The sequence below is a fragment of the Nomascus leucogenys genome, chromosome X, assembly GCF_006542625.1.
Source record: "Nomascus leucogenys isolate Asia chromosome X, Asia_NLE_v1, whole genome shotgun sequence".
NCBI lineage: Eukaryota > Metazoa > Chordata > Mammalia > Primates > Hylobatidae > Nomascus > Nomascus leucogenys.
This window is the reverse complement of record NC_044406.1, coordinates 136,505,940-136,524,283: the sequence shown is the minus strand read 5'-3', so window position 1 is coordinate 136,524,283 and position 18,344 is coordinate 136,505,940. Positions and strand designations below refer to the sequence as shown.

Below are 18,344 nucleotides of genomic sequence, written 5' to 3'. Positions count from 1 at the left end.
TTATCTGTCCCCTCCATGAGTTAGTCCTCTTTGAAATTTTTGTTCATTTGGTAGTTGAAAACAATATAATCTCTGTGTGGTTTTAATTAGCATTCCCTTGATTACTACTAAGGCTGAACATTTCTTAATGTTCCTAGTAATCTGTTTGTCTTTTCATGAATTGTTTGTTCATGTATTTTTCCTATCTTCCCACTGGAGCGTTTGTCTTTTTCCTATTGATTTGTAAAAGCTCCCTATATATTAAGGATATTAGTCACTGTCTTTCAGATGTGTGGTCATTTTCCAAGTACATTATTTTGGCTTTTATCAATAGTTTTTTTTTTAGTGCACAAAAGATTTTAAATTTTGAGTCAAATTTATCAGTCTTTTTCCTTTATAGTTTCTGTGCTTGGCATTATATTTGGAATATCCTCCCCACTCCAAGCCTATACAAATAGGTACCAATATTTTCTTTTAGTGTGACATTGTACTCTTCAATCCACCAGGATGTAATTTAAGGGCATGGTGCAAGGTGGAAGTTTCAATGTCCTTTTTAGAAATGGCTAGCTAGCTGTCCCAACAATCTCACTGATGGTCCCTTCACTTCGGTTCTGTTGGGAATGCTATCTTTATCTCATCTACTAAACAACTCTTGCACTGGGGTATGTTGCAGGACTTGCTCTCCTGTTTCTGCCATTTGGTTAAGACTAGAGGTTTGGAGGCAGCTCTTGGGTTTCTCCAGAGCTGTGAGTCACAGTGGCCCTAAGTGTGTGCACTGGGGGTGGAGAGGTAGCTACAGGAGACAGGCTCCGAGGGGGTTGAATGTACAGCCATACATCCAGAAATGAACTTCTCCAAATATAGCTCACCCTGGTACCAGACCTCCAAAGTGCTAGCCATTGCCCAGCTAGCCCCCAAAGCCTGCAGAGACAAAAACTCTCTCCTCTGGCTGGCGCTGGAAGCCTCTAGGTGGCACTGCGGAGCCGTTCTGTGCCTCCTGGAGGACACAGGCTGGGATACGCTCCGGGGCTCTTCGGGCACCCTGGTCGCCGTGGGGCTCCAGGAATCTGGGCAATGGGATGCAGGGAGAGGCTGCTGGTGGTGAGGACACCAGCTTGGTTTCGCCGCAGTCCTTGGCACGGAACTACACGCCGCCTTCTTTAAAAGGGCAGGTGTGGCTGAGGCTCCACGGGCAAGGCCATCATGAAGGAGTCACAGCGGAGGCTCTTTATAAATCACCCCAACAGCAGCAGGAAGGACAGTTCGCTGGCTAGTTCGCCTGCGAGTTGACCTAGGCCAGACAGGGGAAGGGCGGGGCGCCGGAAAGGGCTGGGATTGGTAGGGACACTCAGCAGATGCTCCTTCAGGTGCTCAAGGCAGTGCCTCTGCCTTCACAATTTGTGTTAGATAAGGTCTTTCACAGCCAGGAGCGCCTGGGGGTAAGGCAGCTCCAAGCAAAATCATCTCCATTTTCTACATATCTAAGGAGAGACCTTGGTACACAGCTCAAGAACAGTTTGTTAAAGGAGAGACCTTGGTACACAGCTCAAGAACAGTTTGTTAAACGAACAAGTGGGAAAAACTCTTGTAGGAACTTAAGCAAGTTTCTGTCCCTCTCTGATGCTGTCTTTTCTCACCGGACAACTATAAAGTCATGCCAAATATGAAGATTTAAAAACAGGATTGTGCTGTGAGTGCATCCAGCTGAGGCTCAGGGAAAAGCATTCTAGTTGGGAAGATCTAGCATGTTCTCAGGAGTGTATCCAGGCACAGGTTTCAGTGTGGCTGGCAGTCTAGGGTGCATGTTAGCAAGGGGTGGGAAGTGGGCCAAGAGAAGAAGGCGGGAGTCTGATCCATGCTGGATGCAGGGTTCAGGGGCTTGCTCCGCCTTCAGGTCCCAGTAAGGGCTGACAGCAGGAAAGAGCAGATTAGTCCTCCCTTTGCAAAATGCTTTGAAAGGTTGCCTCTGGCTGCAGCAGGGAAACTGTGTTGGGAGGCGGGAGGTGCAGGAGTAAGAGCAGCAGGAGGCTGTTGCTGCCCTCCAGGCAGGAGATGAAGGTAGCTCTCCTTGGACTTGAGATATACTTTGGAGATAGCCCTAGGATTTATTGATAGATAGAATTTGTAGGGTAAGGAAAAGAGAAACATTAAGGATGGAATCTAGATTTTGTCCCAAATGTGACAATCTCTCTCTCTCTCTCTCTGTCTCCATATATGTATATATGTAAAATAGTAATATACGTATATTTTAATGTGAAAGAATAAATCAAAAAGTAACAAAAATGTGCTGCCTGTGGGTGAAGAGAGAGAGAGAATAGAGAATGGGGAGAGGAAACAGAGATGGAAGCTAAATTCCTTTTGTTGTATACTTTGGAACATAGAGCCATTTAATATTTCATACAATTTAAAAACAAAATCAAATCAGAGAGAAAAAACCAATCCCATAAAGCTGAAAACAAATTCAAATAAATGAATCTTTCTGTATATCAAGTTGATGGCATAATCACACAAAACAGAATAATTTGAAGATTTTTGAAACATAGTGTTTTGACTGTATATCCCTGGTGGAATATATATTGAAGACAAACAGAAAGAAATATTAAATTACATTTAGTTTTTTGTTAGTAGTTATGATGGTATTGTTATTTCAGCACACATATATTAGAATAAAACAAATTATATATATGTGAATGCTATTAGGAAAAATGAGTTTCAGCATAAGAGAAAAATGATATCTATTACAGATAAAAGATATTAAGTAAAATGCACTAGTAGTCTTTTTCATTAACTGAAATTTTCAGTATGAACTCCTTAGTTTTTGCTCTCCAAAAGGGGTATTTTTTCTAGCTCTGTCCACTGAAAAGACAAAGATATAATGCAAGCCAGTAGTAAAGAACATTCCTAATGCCCAGCTAGTGGTCTTTAAATACTATTTCTCATTGAAACACGCCAGAGCTCCTTGAAAATGGTTTATTCCAGGTCTCTGGAAGAAAATATGCAAGATGAGCTGAAGATCTATTGTGCTGCCTAAAATTACCAAATATTACTAGAGTCAAGGCCAAATGACATAGGAGGAAATTTACTGATAAAGCCAGAATTGCTTTTTGCAGACAGACCTTTTTGCTGAGAACAACTAGAATAGCTGAACAAGATTTGGGAAAAAAAATACATTTGAAGACAGTAGGGAGCTACCAATGCAGCAAGGACTAAAGAGACCAAGATGCCAAAAAAGAAGGGAGACAGAGAGGTGAGCCTGACATTGGACACAACTTTTCTACTAAAAGCTTTTGCCAATTCCAAGCATTGGCTAAGAGGCTGGGGGGCTGAGTAGATTTCCACAGTCTTTTGAGGTTGGAGGGACGAACATTGGCAATTAGGGCCCACCAAGGAGCAGACCTTGTAAACAGGTTTTAGGTTGGGATCCCTTAAAGGGCTACAACTAAGATTAGGAGTGAAGAAGAAAGTTACTAATTCTTGCAAAGATTGAAGCCCAGCCTTAAATAAGCTCACGACTTCCTTAGATTTAGGGGATCTGCTCCTACCCTTATTACCTGTAAGAAGGCACAGTACATTCTCTTCAAGAAGACAACATCATCTGGCTCCTCAGATTATCTCTTGATACATGCATAAACAAAGTCTAGTATTTAATTAAAAATTATCAAGCATACCAGGAAACAAAATCACATGTCCCAAAACCAAGAGAAAAAAATAAATGATAAAGTCTTATCCATACAAGATACAGCTTTTAGACCTGTCAGACGTCAGCTTTAAAATAACTATGATTAATAGGTTCAAGAAATCACATGGCTAATTAAAGATTATCAGGAGAGAACTGAGAGTCATATAGAAAAATTAAATGGAAATTCCAGTACTGAAAGATAAAGTAACTGAGAAAACTGTTTGATATATGAATTTAGCAGCAGATTAGACATAGCTGAAGGAAGGTCAATAAGCTGGAAGATAAGTTAAAAGAAAAAAATCATACTGAAACATGGGCAAGAAGAGGCTGAAAAGTACAGAGAGGTGTATAAAAGACACATGGGGCACAGTTAAAAGTTATATATATTGGCTTATGTCAGGTGGATAGCCTGCATTCACCCACCTCTTAATTAATTGGGGGAAATTCCTTGAAGAATTCAAGACTCTCCTTCCTATGTACTGTCTTAAGGGAAATTGTCATCAGTGAACTCCTATGATAATTCTGTCATTCCATGGTGTAAGAGGATTGCAGTCTGCATGCACGGAATTAAAACTGGAAGCAAGTATTGACATCAAGTGGAAATAATCTTGAAAGAAAAGAAGAAGGAAGGAAGGAAGGAAGGAAAGAGGGAATGAGAAATAAAAGAAAAAAGAGAGGAAGAGACAAAGAAGAAAGGGAGAAAAGAAGGAAAAGAAGCTGGGAGGAAGGGAGGGTGAGAGAAAATGGGAGGAAGGGAGGAAATAAGCAAACCGATCTGCTGCAGTACAACATCTACCAGGTGGAACACAAGACACAGGCACTTTTTTTTTTTCATAAGTTCCGGGATACATGTGCAGACTGTGCAGGTTTGTTACATCGGTATACATGTGCTATGGTGGTTTGCTGCACCTAACAACCCGTCATATAAGTTTTAAGCCCCACATACATAAGGTATTTGTCCTAATTCTCTCCCTCCCCTTGCCTCCCATCCCCCAACAGGACCCAGTGTGTGATGTTCCCCTCCCTGTGTCCATGTATTCTCATTGTTCAACTCCCACTTATGGGTGAGAACATGTGGTGTTTGGTTTTCTGTTCCTGTGTTAGTTTGCTGAGGATGATGGCTTCCAGTTTCATCCATGTCCCTGCGAAGGACACGATCTCATTCTTTTTTATGGCTGCATAGTATTCCATGGAGTATATGTACCCCATTTTCTTTATCCAGTCTATCATTGATGGGGATTTGGGTTGGTTCCATGTCTTTACTATTGTAAATAGTGCTGCAGTAAACATATGTGTGCATGTGTCTTTATAGTAGTGTCTTTATATTCCTTTGGGTATATACCCAGCAATGGGATTGCTGGGTCAAATGGTATTTGCGGTTCTAGGTCCAACACAGGCACATTTTAAGATTTGTACTGTCACCAGGCACAACTATACAGCTGCTGGGAACTTGAAACCCTGCAAAATATTTCTAAATATAGAACCACAGAATGACAGAGCTGGAGGGGATATGCCCACTTTACAGATGGAAAACTTGTGGCACAGCTCTCCAGTTGTTCTGATCAGATAGTTAGATTTTTCCCCTGAACAACATCCTGGGCAGAAGGCCAGAAACATGTCCAGAGGATTGATGAGTAGTTGGGGAGCCTGGGCCTCAAGGAACAGTTAATCCTAAAGGTGGTACCCAATCTTCTAATTTCCTACTCCTGAGGGATAAACTGCCTTTCTGGCCCCCACTTGCTTCCATCTTCAGCCAAATAAAAGGGACACAATCAAGCACATAATATTAAAAAGAAAAGACCCGAGAAGTGAGATCCCAAAGGATTTAAGGCCTAAGCCACACAAGAATACCTCCATTTGTCTAATTGCTCTCAGAAGCCCTATTTCAATTTGTGTCTGGACCTGAAGAAAACTAACTATTAATCACTGTACAGGTGGCCCTGTTTAGAAGAGGCATGTCTTCTTTGCTGCCTAGGAGAATAATTTAAAGATTTTCACAAATGAATAATTGCTCGTTAGAAACTAATACATTCACACAACTGTGCAGTCTTAGGTAACAAAAAGTCATGCTTTGTGAAATAATAGATGGTATGATTGAATTCAAACGGTTGATAGATACTTACAACTGGCTTATGCATGTGTTCTTAGGATCAAAGTCTTGCCATTTATTGTGCCTGAAACCATAACCGTCACCATAAAAGATTACGCAGCTTTGGCACTTATTTAGCAAGTGGTACATAATTGTGGTTACTACTCAGATTGTCCATTCTTCACTTCAGAGTTGAGGTTGTTCCATTGAAATAGAACCTGGTATCCATGTTTAGTTCTTCTAAAATGGGGTCTTCACATTAGTAAGGATTATTGAATGCTGTTAGTGGATGGTATTGCACAGTCATTCAATCATTTTATGGGCCCTGATGATAATCCAGGGCATTCAGAGACTCTCAATGGAGACAAGACCTTTCTATTTTCACTTTGATACCATTAGACCAGGGAAGGAGGTGATGACAGTGTGGCTCATATTTGAACACGAAGCATCCCATGGCGTCCTTAGACCGTGAACCTTAGTTGGCGAGGAACTAGCTCATTTCAGTCTGACCCCAGACATCCCAGCAGCAGTGTATGATTTCCTGCAACTTTCAGACATCCAGATATGGAAAAACACATCAGGAGCCAGGTATTTGCTAAGGGGTGAAATAGAACATTAAGAAGGAAGATTTGAAGATACGTAATCAAACCTGGCTCTCCACTGTATACCCTGAAGCTTTCCTGCCTCCATGCACTTGTCCTTCACTTGAATGATTTTCCTCTCCTTTTACCAAGTTTAAATTAAAATCAATCACGCTTGTTTGAAGGATCAACTCATATGTCGCTCCCTCCAGTGAGATTTCCTCTAGTGACTGACAACTCCTGGAGGAGCGTTCAGTTTTGGACACATGGGGTTGAGGTGCTTAAGAAACATATGAGTTAAGATGAGCAAAAGACAGCGAGGTATGTGGATCTGGGTTCTCAGGAGAGAGGTTTAGATTAAAAACAAATATCTAAAAATCACCAGCATGTAGGTGGCAATTGAAACCGTGAGAGTAAATGAGAGAGGTTGCTCATGGAGAGTATGTAGACCAACAAGAGGACTATGTGTCATGTAAAAGTTGAATTCTTAGTGCAGAAAAGGTCTGTTCCTTATCTCGGGAAAATGTGAGAATTGAGTAAGTAAAAACTCAGACAGCTACACCTAAAATCTTGGATGATTCTAATAATGATAACACTAGCTTGTGTATACTACGTATTAGGCACTCTGCTAAGAATGTTGCATGTATATCTCAGCAAAATTCTCCACCTACTGCCTAAGGCAGATACAAACATCCCCATTTGGTGGATGAGGAAATTGAGTCACAAAGAGGTCAAGTAACTTACCCAAGGTCACACAGCCAGCAAAGGTTGGAGATAAAATTTGAGCCCAGTTCTGTGGAATTTCAAAGTCCATCCCTTGACAACTGTGCCATACATGCCAGTTGCCTATTACCATGTTAAATATATTATTATTGCATCTGACCTGGGCAAGCCTCTGTCACTGGAGTCCACCTCAGGGGTAAGACAATGACAATAAACTAAGAAATCTATAGGTGCTACTTGATGGATGAGTAACAGAGCAAGAAGTTCCATACATTCTAAGCCCTGTAACTAAGTTTCAACTACCCTGAGAGTCACTTCCAGGCTCCCCTAATCCCCTCTCACACATGGATCACTCTAGAAAAATGGCTCTCAGTCTGTCTTGATTTCCACAGTTTAGCTGACTTCTATGTACAGGCCAGAGTGAGTATGTGACAGCAGGAGATAAAGTGAAGAAGATTGTTGCACTGAAGTGAACCACAGAGACTTTCTCAAATTGAGTACAATTTTCCATGTCTTCAAATCTTTGCTGAATTATGGAAAATGCAACTCAATGTCAAAAAGGGAAAGTTGAAATATCTTTTGGGTTATGGACTTCTCATATCCCTCCAGTAGGAATGAACTTCTGCTTTCCCTGGGTTCCCATGGCACACTGCTTGTATCTCCATTGATGGCTCTTCTCACAGTCTGCCAGGGATTCCAGTTATTTGAGTCCTTGGTGGTCTCCCTTAATAGATTATGAACCCCAAGGTGGCAGAACTCTGTCTTATTCACCTTGGTAGCTCCCACAGAAGCTATCACTGTGCCCTTCACATGGTGTGGTGAGTGAAAGAAGCACTAAGGAATGTTGAAGTAAGGCAAAATGTTGACGGCTGTAGTGCTTGCTGTTCCTCAGAGGAGTCTATGGAAGGTTGTCCTGATTTGTGGGAACCCAAGCCATCATCTCTTCCTTACCCTTACTCTGCTCTCCACAAGCTCCTTCTGCTTTCCCCATTCACAGCATTACTGTATCATATCATCATTGTCTATTTACTTGTTTGCTTATCCTATGGGCTAAGGGCAAATTAAGGGTAAGGGCCTCGTCTGATTCACCTCTGTGCCCCTAGCACCTAGAATATAGTGCCTAATGAGTGTATAATGGATGAATGAACCAAAGGAAGGAAGGAGGGAAGGATGGAAGCAAAGAGGAAAACAGAAGCAGGGAGTGAGGAAAGGAAAGAAAGATGAAAAGAAGGAAAAAAGGATGACCTGAGAATCATAAATCTCTTGAATTGGCAGAAGAGTAGTACCCATCCTTCCCCCCTAAACAGGGAAGCTAAGAAAAAAAAATCTAGTGTGGGTGGGAAGAGGGGGAAGTGGTCACTTTTTCTGTAAGATGAAATACTTCTGACTTTTGTAAGAAATTAAAAGAATGCCAGTTTACAAGTAGAAATGACTGTGATCCCTTGATTATACAACAGGAAAATAATACAGCATGGATTGCTGTCCATTTACATGGGATTCAACTTTGTCCAATTTAAAAACTCCAATTTGACAAGAGGTTTTCACCCACTCAGTCTACATGGAATTGATGTAGAGTGTGTGGTGGGATGTCAGCCATCACTATTCTAAAACTTAATGCTACTTAATATCAAGTCAAAATTGCTGCTTTTAGGTATGTGAAGTATTAAGCACAGTGTAGGTGTTTCAGAAATATTTAACGATTGATTAATAGGCAGAAATTGCTCCAGAAAGAACATGTCAAATCCAAAGCTTAGAGAAAAATGACAACAGGAAAGAGTGCCTGGATCAGTAAAAAAAGAACAGGTTAGAAAGGAAGAAGGACAGTGATAAGCAAGATAAACTATCTCCTTGAAAGCATCTATATTCCATTTTTCTTGCAATCATATGGATGGAGTGGGACATTAGAAAAAGGAATCTGATGAAGGTAGTTCCTTTTGTTAGTGAAAAATCAAATAAGAGGAAACAAGCTTTCACTGAAACAGTTCTTGTTTTGATAAGACATAAGGGAGGAATTTCTGACCATCAGGAACACTAAAGAGTTTCACTAAGTAAGTTATGGATTATTCAGCCATGGATATCTTCACAACAGAAACAGACCTTCACACATTCTTGCTAGTTCAGCCTGTCACTGTCCTGGAGCAAGTGTAGTGCTTGATGGGGCAGCATAATTTAGGGACAATGCACTGCACTGGAGGTCCAAAATGCCAGATTCTAGAGCCAAATCATCTACTTACCAATGACATGTCCTTGACCAAATTCTCTAACTTTGTTGAACCGCTGTTCATTTAAGACTCTATACATCACAGGGTTGCTGTGAAGACCAAGTAAGAGACTATATACATAATGCTTTGTATCTGCAAAGCCACGTGTGGCTTTTAATTATTATTTTGAATTCTAGAGTTTAAAATAATAATCACAACCCTTATCTGAAATTCACAAAGCAGGCAGCAGGCAGCCTTTTCAGCATAAATGCTAAAGTCCAAACCCCTTGCCCTGGTACAGAAAACTCATTTCTTGTCCCGCCCCCACCACTATCAAACCTGATGGTTCCCTAAGTGTACTGAACATGATCTTCTCCATGAAATTCTTCCAGGATACACACTTCCAGATAGCACAGACATTCTCCTCTTATGTATTCTCTGTGCCCTATGTAGATGTTGCCCCTCCATTGGACTTCTCTGTTTACTTCGTCTCCCCTACTAGACCAGAAGTCCTTTGTGGGCTTCCATCCTTGAATCTAACCAATCTATTTCTGAACGTGCCCAATGTAGCATCCAACATATCAAAGCAACACAATTAGTTTTCATTTGATATTACATTGTGTGGCCTGTACTTGTACCAATATGTTTACCAGCTTCTTGTCCATCATTGCTTCTTGCATTCCACTCATTTCTCAGTTTAATTTCTGTGCTTGAGTTCATATTTTAGTAGATCTTTAGGCAAATATCTATGTCTTTGTCTCAATGTTTTATGCCCAAGGTATGGAACAGCCTGACAATAGTGTGTGCTCAATAAATAAACAAACGTTAAATGAAAGAATAAAGAGTAAGCTCAGTCTTTGTCTGACTGTTCTAGGTTCTTTGCATTTCCATATACATTTTAGAATATGTTTGTTTAATTCTATCAAAAAAAAGTCTGCTTAGATTTTGACTAGGTTGGTGTTGAATCTATAGATCAATTTGAGGAGAAACAATATCTTAATATTGAGTCTTCCGATACATGAGCATGGCATATTTCTACATTTATTTAGATTCTCTTTAATTTTTCTCTGCAATGTTTTGTAGCTTCAACATGGAAGAATGGCATATTTCTTCGTTAAATTCATTCCTAAGTATTTTATGGTTTTTGATGCTATTGTAAATGGTATTTTTAAAGTTTTATTTCTGATTGTTTGTTGCAAGTATGTATATGTATTATCTGTTGCTAGAATTTTGCATGTTGATCTTATATTTGTGACTTTGCTAAATTCATTTATTACTTCTAATACGTTTTTAGATGTCTTAGAAAGGTTGTGAATACAGTCATACTCTTTTTTTTTATTATACTTTAGGTTTTAGGGTACATGTGCACAATGTGCAGGTTTGTTACATATGTATCCATGTGCCATGTTGATTTCCTGCACCCATTAACTCGTCATTTAGCATTAGGTATATCTCCTAATGCTGTCCCTCCACCCTCCCCCCACCCCACAACAGTCCCTGGAATGTGATGTTCCCCTTCCTGTGTCCATGAGTTCTCATTGTTCAATTCCCACCTATGAGTGAGAACATGCGGTGTTTGGTTTTTTGTCCTTGCGATAGTTTACTGAGAATGATGTTTTCCAGTTTCATCCATGTCCCTACAAAGGACACGAACTCATCATTTTTTATGGCTGCATAGTATTCCATGGTGTATATGTGCCACATTTTCTTAATCCAGTCTATCGTTGTTGGACATTTGGGTTGGTTCCAACTCTTTGCTATTGTGAATAGTGCTGCAATAAACATACGTGTGCATGTGTCTTTATAGCAGCATGATTTATAGTCCTTTGGGTATATACCCAGTAATGGGATGGCTGGGTCAAATGGTATTTCTAGTTCTAGATCCCTGAGGAATCGCCACACTGACTTCCACAATGGTTGAACTAGTTTACAGTCCCACCAACAGTGTAAAAGTGTTCCTATTTCTCCACATCCTCTCCAGCACCTGTTGTTTCTTGTTTTTTTAATGATGGCCATTCTAACTGGTGTGAGATGGTATCTCGCTGTGGTTTTGATTTGCATTTCTCTGATGGCCAGTGATGATGAGCATTTCTTCATGTGTTTTTTGGCTGCATAAATGTCTTCTTTTGAGAAGTGTCTGTTCATGTCCTTTGCCCACTTTTTGATGGGGTTGTTTGTTTTTTTCTTGTAAATTTGTTTGAGTTCATTGTAGATTCTGGATATTAGCCCTTTGTCAGATGAGTAGGTTGCAAAAATTTTCTCCCATTCTGTAGGTTGCCTGTTCACTCTGATGGTAGTTTCTTTTGCTGTGCAGAAGCTCTTTAGTTTAATTAGATCCCGTTTGTCAATTTTGGCTTTTGTTGCCATTGCTTTTGGTGTTTTAGACATGAAGTCCTTGCCCACGCCTATGTCCTGAATGGTATTGCCTAGGTTTTCTTGTAGGATTTTAATGGTTTTAGGTCTAACATTTAAGTCTTTAATCCATTTTGAATTAATTTTTGTATAAGGTGTAAGGAAGGGATCCAGTTTCAGCTTTCTACATATGGCTAGCCAGTTTTCCCAGCCCCATTTATTAAATAGGGAATCCTTTCCCCATTTCTTGTTTTTGTCAGGTTTGTCAAAGATCAGATAGTTGTAGATATGTGGCATCATTTCTGAGGGCTCTGTTCTGTTCCATTGATCTATATCTCTGTTGTGGTACCAGTACCATGCTGTTTTGGTTACTGTAGCCTTGTAATATAGTTTGAAGTCAGGTAGCGTGATGCCTCCAGCTTTGTTCTTTTGGCTTAGGATTGACTTGGCGATGCGGGCTCTTTTTTGGTTCCATATGAACTTTAAAGTAGTTTTTTCCAATTCTGTGAAGAAAGTCATTGGTAGCTTGATGGGGATGGCATTGAATCTATAAATTACTTCGGGCAGTATGGCCATTTTCACGATATTGATTCTTCCAACCCATGAGCATGGAATGTTCTTCCATTTGTTTGTATCCTCTTTTATTTCATTGAGCAGTGGTTTGTAGTTCTCCTTGAAGAGGTCCTTCACATCCCTTGTAAGTTGGATTCCTAGGTATTTTATTCTCTTTGAAGCAATTGTGAATGGGAGTTCACTCATGATTTGGCTCTCTGTTTGTCTGTGATTGGTGTACAAGAATGCTTGTGATTTTTGTACATTGATTTTGTATCCTGAGACTTTGCTGAAGTTGCTAATCAGCTTAAGGAGATTTTGGGCTGAGACAATGGGATTTTCTAGATATACAATCATGTCATCAGCAAACAGGGACAATTTGACTTCCTCTTTTCCTAATCGAATACCCTTTATTTCCTTCTCTTGCCTGATTGCTCTGGCCAGAAGTTCCAGCACTATGTTGAATAGGAGCGGTGAGAGAGGGCATCCCTGTCTTGTGCCAGTTTTCAGAGGGAATGCTTCCAGTTTTTGCCCATTCAGTATGATATTGGCTGTGGGTTTGTCATATATAGCTCTTATTATTTTGAGATACGTCCCATCAATACCTAATTTATTGAGAGTTTTTAGCATGAAGGGTTGTTGAATTTTATCAAAGGCCTTTTCTGCATCTATTGAGATAATCATGTGGTTTTTGTCTTTGGTTCTGTTTATATGCTGGATTACATTTATTGATTTGCGTATGTTGAACCAGCCTTGCATCCCAGGGATGAAGCCCACTTGATCATGGTGGATAAACTTTTTGATGTGCTGCTGGATTCGGTTTGCCAGTATTTTATTGAGGATTTTTGCATCAATATTCATCAAGGATATTGGTCTAAAATTCTCTTTTTTGGTTGGTTTACAGTCATACTCTTTGCAGATGAAAACGGTTTTACTTTTTTATTTTGTATGCTTTTCTTTTTTTTTGCCATTTTGCACTATCTAGGACCTCCAGTACAATACTGCATGAAATGGTGAGAATGGACATATTTGTCTTGCTCCTGATCTTAGGGGCAAAGCATCCAGGGTTTTACTATCAATTATGGTGTTCGTTGTCAGTTCTGAATATTCAGCCTTTATCAGGTTGGGGAAGTTCTTTCTATTCATGATCCACTGAGGCTTTGGGGCTTGTTTGTTAATAATAAATAGACATTGAATTTTCCAGATGCTTTTTCTGAACTTATTGAGATGATCATATTATTTTTCTTTTTTATTTAGTTAATATGGTAAATTACACTGACTGATTTTTGAGTATTAAACCAGCCTTCCATTCCTGGGATAAGCCCTCCTTGGTCATAAGGTATTATCATTTTTATATATTGCTGGATTTGATTTGCTAATTTTACTGAAATGTTATTCACTTGACATGTATTTTGCTGTACTTCTAAATGATAATTAAATTGAGCATAGAATTCAAGGTTGACAGTTTTTTCCCTGAGTACTTTGAAGATATTCATCTGTCTTTTAGCATCTGTTTTTTGATGAAAAGTCTATATTCAGTCTAGTTGTCATTTCTTCAAGGGTAATATTTATTTTTGCTTTTAAGATTTTTTTCTTCAATGTCCTGAAGTTTCATCATAATGTTTCTAGGGGATAGATTTGTTTTTACTTATTCTACTTAAGACTCAGTGTGATTATTCCATCTGAGCACTTGTATCATATTTTCAATAATTGGTCTTTATTCCTTCAAATATATCCTCTTTCTCTCTCTCTCTCTCTCTGTCTCTCTCTCTCCATCTCTCTCTCTGTCTCTCTCTCTCCCTCTCTCTGTTCATATCTTCTCCTCCTGGATCACCTACTAGATATGTTGGCTTTTCTTATTCTATTCTCTAAATTTCCTAATGGCACTTTCAAATTCCCCATTTCTTTGTATCTCTTTCTTGCATTCCAGGTGATTTTCTTAGCTCTATCTTTCGGTTCACTGTTTCTTTCTTTAGCAGTGTCCCATCTGCTATCTCATCCACTGAGTTTTTCAATTTAAAACTATGTTTCATTTTGAGAAGAACCAGGATTCTTTTTCAACTCTTCTTTTATCACCTTGTCCTGTTCTTTCATTATGGCTTGTTTTTGTCTCTGTCATTATTTTAAATATACGTGCTTTACAGTTTCTTTCAGATTGTTCTATTATTCTAAGATTTTAGCTAGATAGTTCTTCTGCTGTGTCTGCTGAGTCTCTCTCATAAAGATTCATTTTCTTGTGTAGTTTGCAATTTTTATTTTAGGGTGAGGGCATATTTAGTGAGGGTTACTTACTATGTTAGAGGACAATGTGCCCTGGTTTGTGTGTCTCTACAGTCTTGGTGCTTTCTTTTGCCAAGAATCCCAGAAGTTTCATTGGTTTTAGACCAGCTTTCACAATGATGGCCTGACTTGTGATTCCTGTCCCATGCAAGTTTTATAAATTCTGACCCCATTTCTATGGGAAGTGTGAGATTTCTCATAAGAGACATTTCTCATGGGGTCCCTCCAAAGCCTGGGTGGACATGAAGCTTCCTTATTCCTTCTCTGGGTGATTGACTTTTTTCCAGTCTATGAGAAGAAGGACTCTTCAAGGTTCTGGCCTTTATGCAAAGAAGTCATTCTAACTCCTCTACGTAACATGGACCTGTCTTCCGAACATATGTCCTCTCTATGCCTGGGACCCAATGCCCAGCACCTGGCACTTATATCAAGTTCACATTTTCTAAGTACTACTCCAATATTTACTTATACTTATTGCTCTGCATTTATTGTTTCTCTGTGTTTGAGGTGATTAGAAATTTTCACATTTTTTTCTTCAAATTTTGCAATATATTTTATTTTTTATTTTTAAGAATGCTTTTTTAGAAAGGCAGAAAGAATAGTGTAATAAATACCCAAACACTCATATTCGATATTTAAAAGTATTTTTTTCTTGCCACATTTACTTTATCTATTAGTTTTCTGAAACATTTCAAAATGAGTTGCAGCCACCATGGCATCTGGCCTCCAATTAGTTTAATTTGTACTTCCTAAAAATAAGTACATTCTCTTATATAACCATAATACCAATATTATACTTAAGAAAATCAGCCTATTATCAAGTAGTATTCAAATTTCATAAATTGTTTCCAAACTACATTGTATAGCTGCTTTTAAAAAAATCAGGATCCAAAGAATTACACACCAATGAAGAAAGACACTTTTTGTTATGTCTTTTTATTCCATTTTAATCTAGAACCATCCCTATGACACTGACTTCTTGTAGAAACCAGGCCAGCCGTGTTGTATGTTCTCCAATGTTCTAGCTTTGACTGATTATTTCTTTGTGATTGTTTAACCTGATCCTCTGTCTCTATATTTTCTGTAAATTGAAAATCAGGTTTAATGGCTTGACTTCTTGCAAGAATATTTCATAGGGGATGCTGTGTGTTTCCTATTGCATCACATTAGGAGATCTGGTTGTCCCATTATTAAGGGTGCCAAGATTGCTGCCTGGGTTAAGGTGATGACAGCCTAATCTCTCTACTGTAAAGTTATATTCCCCCCCGCTCCCCCCACACACACCTTGTAACTAACAAGCAAGTAATCTCTGAGGCATGGACCAAGTATTAAAAGCAGCTTGGAATTGTGTTTTTTCCATGTTTCTATGAATTTGTTGGAAGAGAAGGGATCCCATCACCTTGGAACTCCCTGCCAGTGAGTTCCCTGTCCCTGGGAAGACACAGGGATGGGTGGGTGCTCAGGGAATAGTGAGACAAGAGGGACACAGTCCTCCTGAAAGGAGCTCACAGCCCAGTTGGGGAGACGACACAAACCCATACACAGATATCTATCTCCAACCCCCACTGCTCTGGGTGGAATGAATCACCTCCTTCCTTATAGAGAAAACCAAAGCACTACTTTCAGAAGTTTTGCTTTCCCTGCTAGGTTCAGCAAAGCTTCCCTGAGGCCCTTCACTGTGCAGAAACTGTGTCTGGCCCTGGGAATAGGGAGATGAACAAAGCATGCCCCTTGCCCTGTGAGGGCTTGAGGGCTAATTGGAGAGACAGACACATAAACAGACAATTGCAGTCCGGCATACTGAGCACTCTAACAGAGGAGTAAACAATGTGCTGTGGGAGGTCAGAGGAGAGAGCAATTACCAAAGCCCCCTTCCCTACAAAGCTGGAGAGGCCCCCAGCCCTGCTACTCCGGGTGGAAGTGAGCACTCCTCCTCTGAATGGCACTTAGCATTTCTCTGGGCCTCCCTTATGCTGCTTCCCATTGAGTACATTTTCTTACTGTAACTTACACAAAAACTGTGAGCTTCCTAAGGATAGAAATTCAAACAAGGTTTCCCACAGAAACATGTGTTCTTTCTGATATGCTCTGTAACACTTTCTTGGGCTGTGCTATAGTCTGGCTGCCCCCTACCCTGGAAGGGTGGTCGATAGAACACCCCACAGCATTCTAAATGGTGTTTGCCCGGAGCAGAGGGCATAAGACTCTTCACCTTCTGCTTAACTGGACACTCCATGTCATCAATAAAAAGGCAGCCAAAAAGTGCATCCACTTTGGAGTAACCATCTTGCCTTGTTATTTCAGGTTAAACCGGCTATGAACTGGGACGCTCAGTATTTTCCCCCCTTTCAGTCACTGTGAATAACCTTCACTGTAGCTGCTCCAGCCTTTGCCCTCAAACTTCCAAAGCAATCAAATCCATTTCTGATTAAGAATTAAACATTTTCTGCCCTGCCCAGGCTCTGCTAATCCGGAGCAGTGTTTAGTTTATTGCCTTTCAGGCTTCATGTTTTTTTGAGTGACTGAGTGGGCAGACATGTCCATTCACTGTGGGGAATTTCCTGGAATTAGCAGTACAGTAAAGAAAAACCTTGGCATAAAGGCATTAAGGCAAATACAGCTAAAAAATAAATTTTAACCACAGTATAAAAGGAAATGGTTAATCCCAGTTTGCAATTAATTTCAGCCTCTAATCAATTCCTCCTGTGAGTAAAGCACATGAGAAATACGATCTCCAAACCATTAATTCATAGCGAAAGGTCACTTCTTTGAGGTATGAGCAGTGTCTGGAATCTTTCCCTCCTTACAGGTCTCGACAGTAGTGACCTGAGCACGTTCTCCTCCTGCTTAGGTCTCAACTTTAATCAGGGAATCACAATCTATTATTTATTCTTCACACTGAAGAAAAGGGAATATAAACATGTGGGTTTGGTGTCACCCATAGATCAATTAGAAAAAGCAGAAAAAGAAAAAACCAACAGATTCCTCCAGGCTGAGTAGTCTTCTTGCAGTTTGTGCCAACTTCAACACAGCCCAAATGTTTATTCAATAATAAAATGGGCACTTCTAGAAGAACTGCTTATGGCTAACTAGAAAGGTAGCACTTGAGCTATCATTTTCTCAACTGATTTCGGATTAAAATAGATGAAGGTAAATTCTCTGTGAATAATGACTGTCCTTCCCACCTTCCCTGCTCATCTAATCCCAGGAGCAGAGAGAGCAAAATGGGGAGCAGAGAAAGAGCGTCTGAGACAGAGATACCAGGAGCTGTGTGGCTCAGCATACATCCTTTGCAAGGCATGCTGACCCCTCTAAATGAAACAATCTTTGGGGCATTTTCGGGACTGCTTGTGAGGCTGATGGCTGCACTTTGGAAGGCAGCCTCGCTGTGCTTACTATGGGGGCCCCTGCAGAGCCCGTGCACAGCAGTTCTGGATGCCAGGTTACCAGTGGAAACCAAGAAGTTTGAGGCGATTCCTGCACATGAGTCAGGCCCAGGTGCTCCTTAATGAATGGCTGGCCCCAGCTCTTGTGTCCCATCGTTGGGCCCTTCAGGCAGCTCACATTTTGAACTGTTACTGCTCATCACAGAAGAGTGTTCTGAGAATGTCCACCTCCTCCCAATAGCATTAATTCTCCCACCTCGCCCCCACCACCAAACAAACAGAAATGTGAAAAGTGTTCCCTCTAGGTGAAGTAACTTTTAGGACAGCTTTTGGTTTAAGGGGTTGTATGTGGATGGCTTTTTTGTTTGTTTTGTTTTGTTTTGTTTTGCAGGGTAGAGGGGAAACAGAAGCCAGATACTCTCTGTCTGTGCTTTGCTGTGTAAGGGAAACATCCTTTCTGTGGAATGCTGGCAACAGGGAGCTTGAGTTCACATTTTGCTGTTGGCCTGCAGTATCTCACAA

The 18,344-nt window shown here is 40.2% G+C and overlaps 1 pseudogene; it reads left to right on the top strand.

Annotated features, from left to right (window-relative positions):
• Positions 1–823: 823 nt before the first annotated feature.
• The window catches only part of LOC100604356, a 131,326-nt pseudogene continuing 113,805 nt past the window's right edge, over positions 824–18,344 (top strand).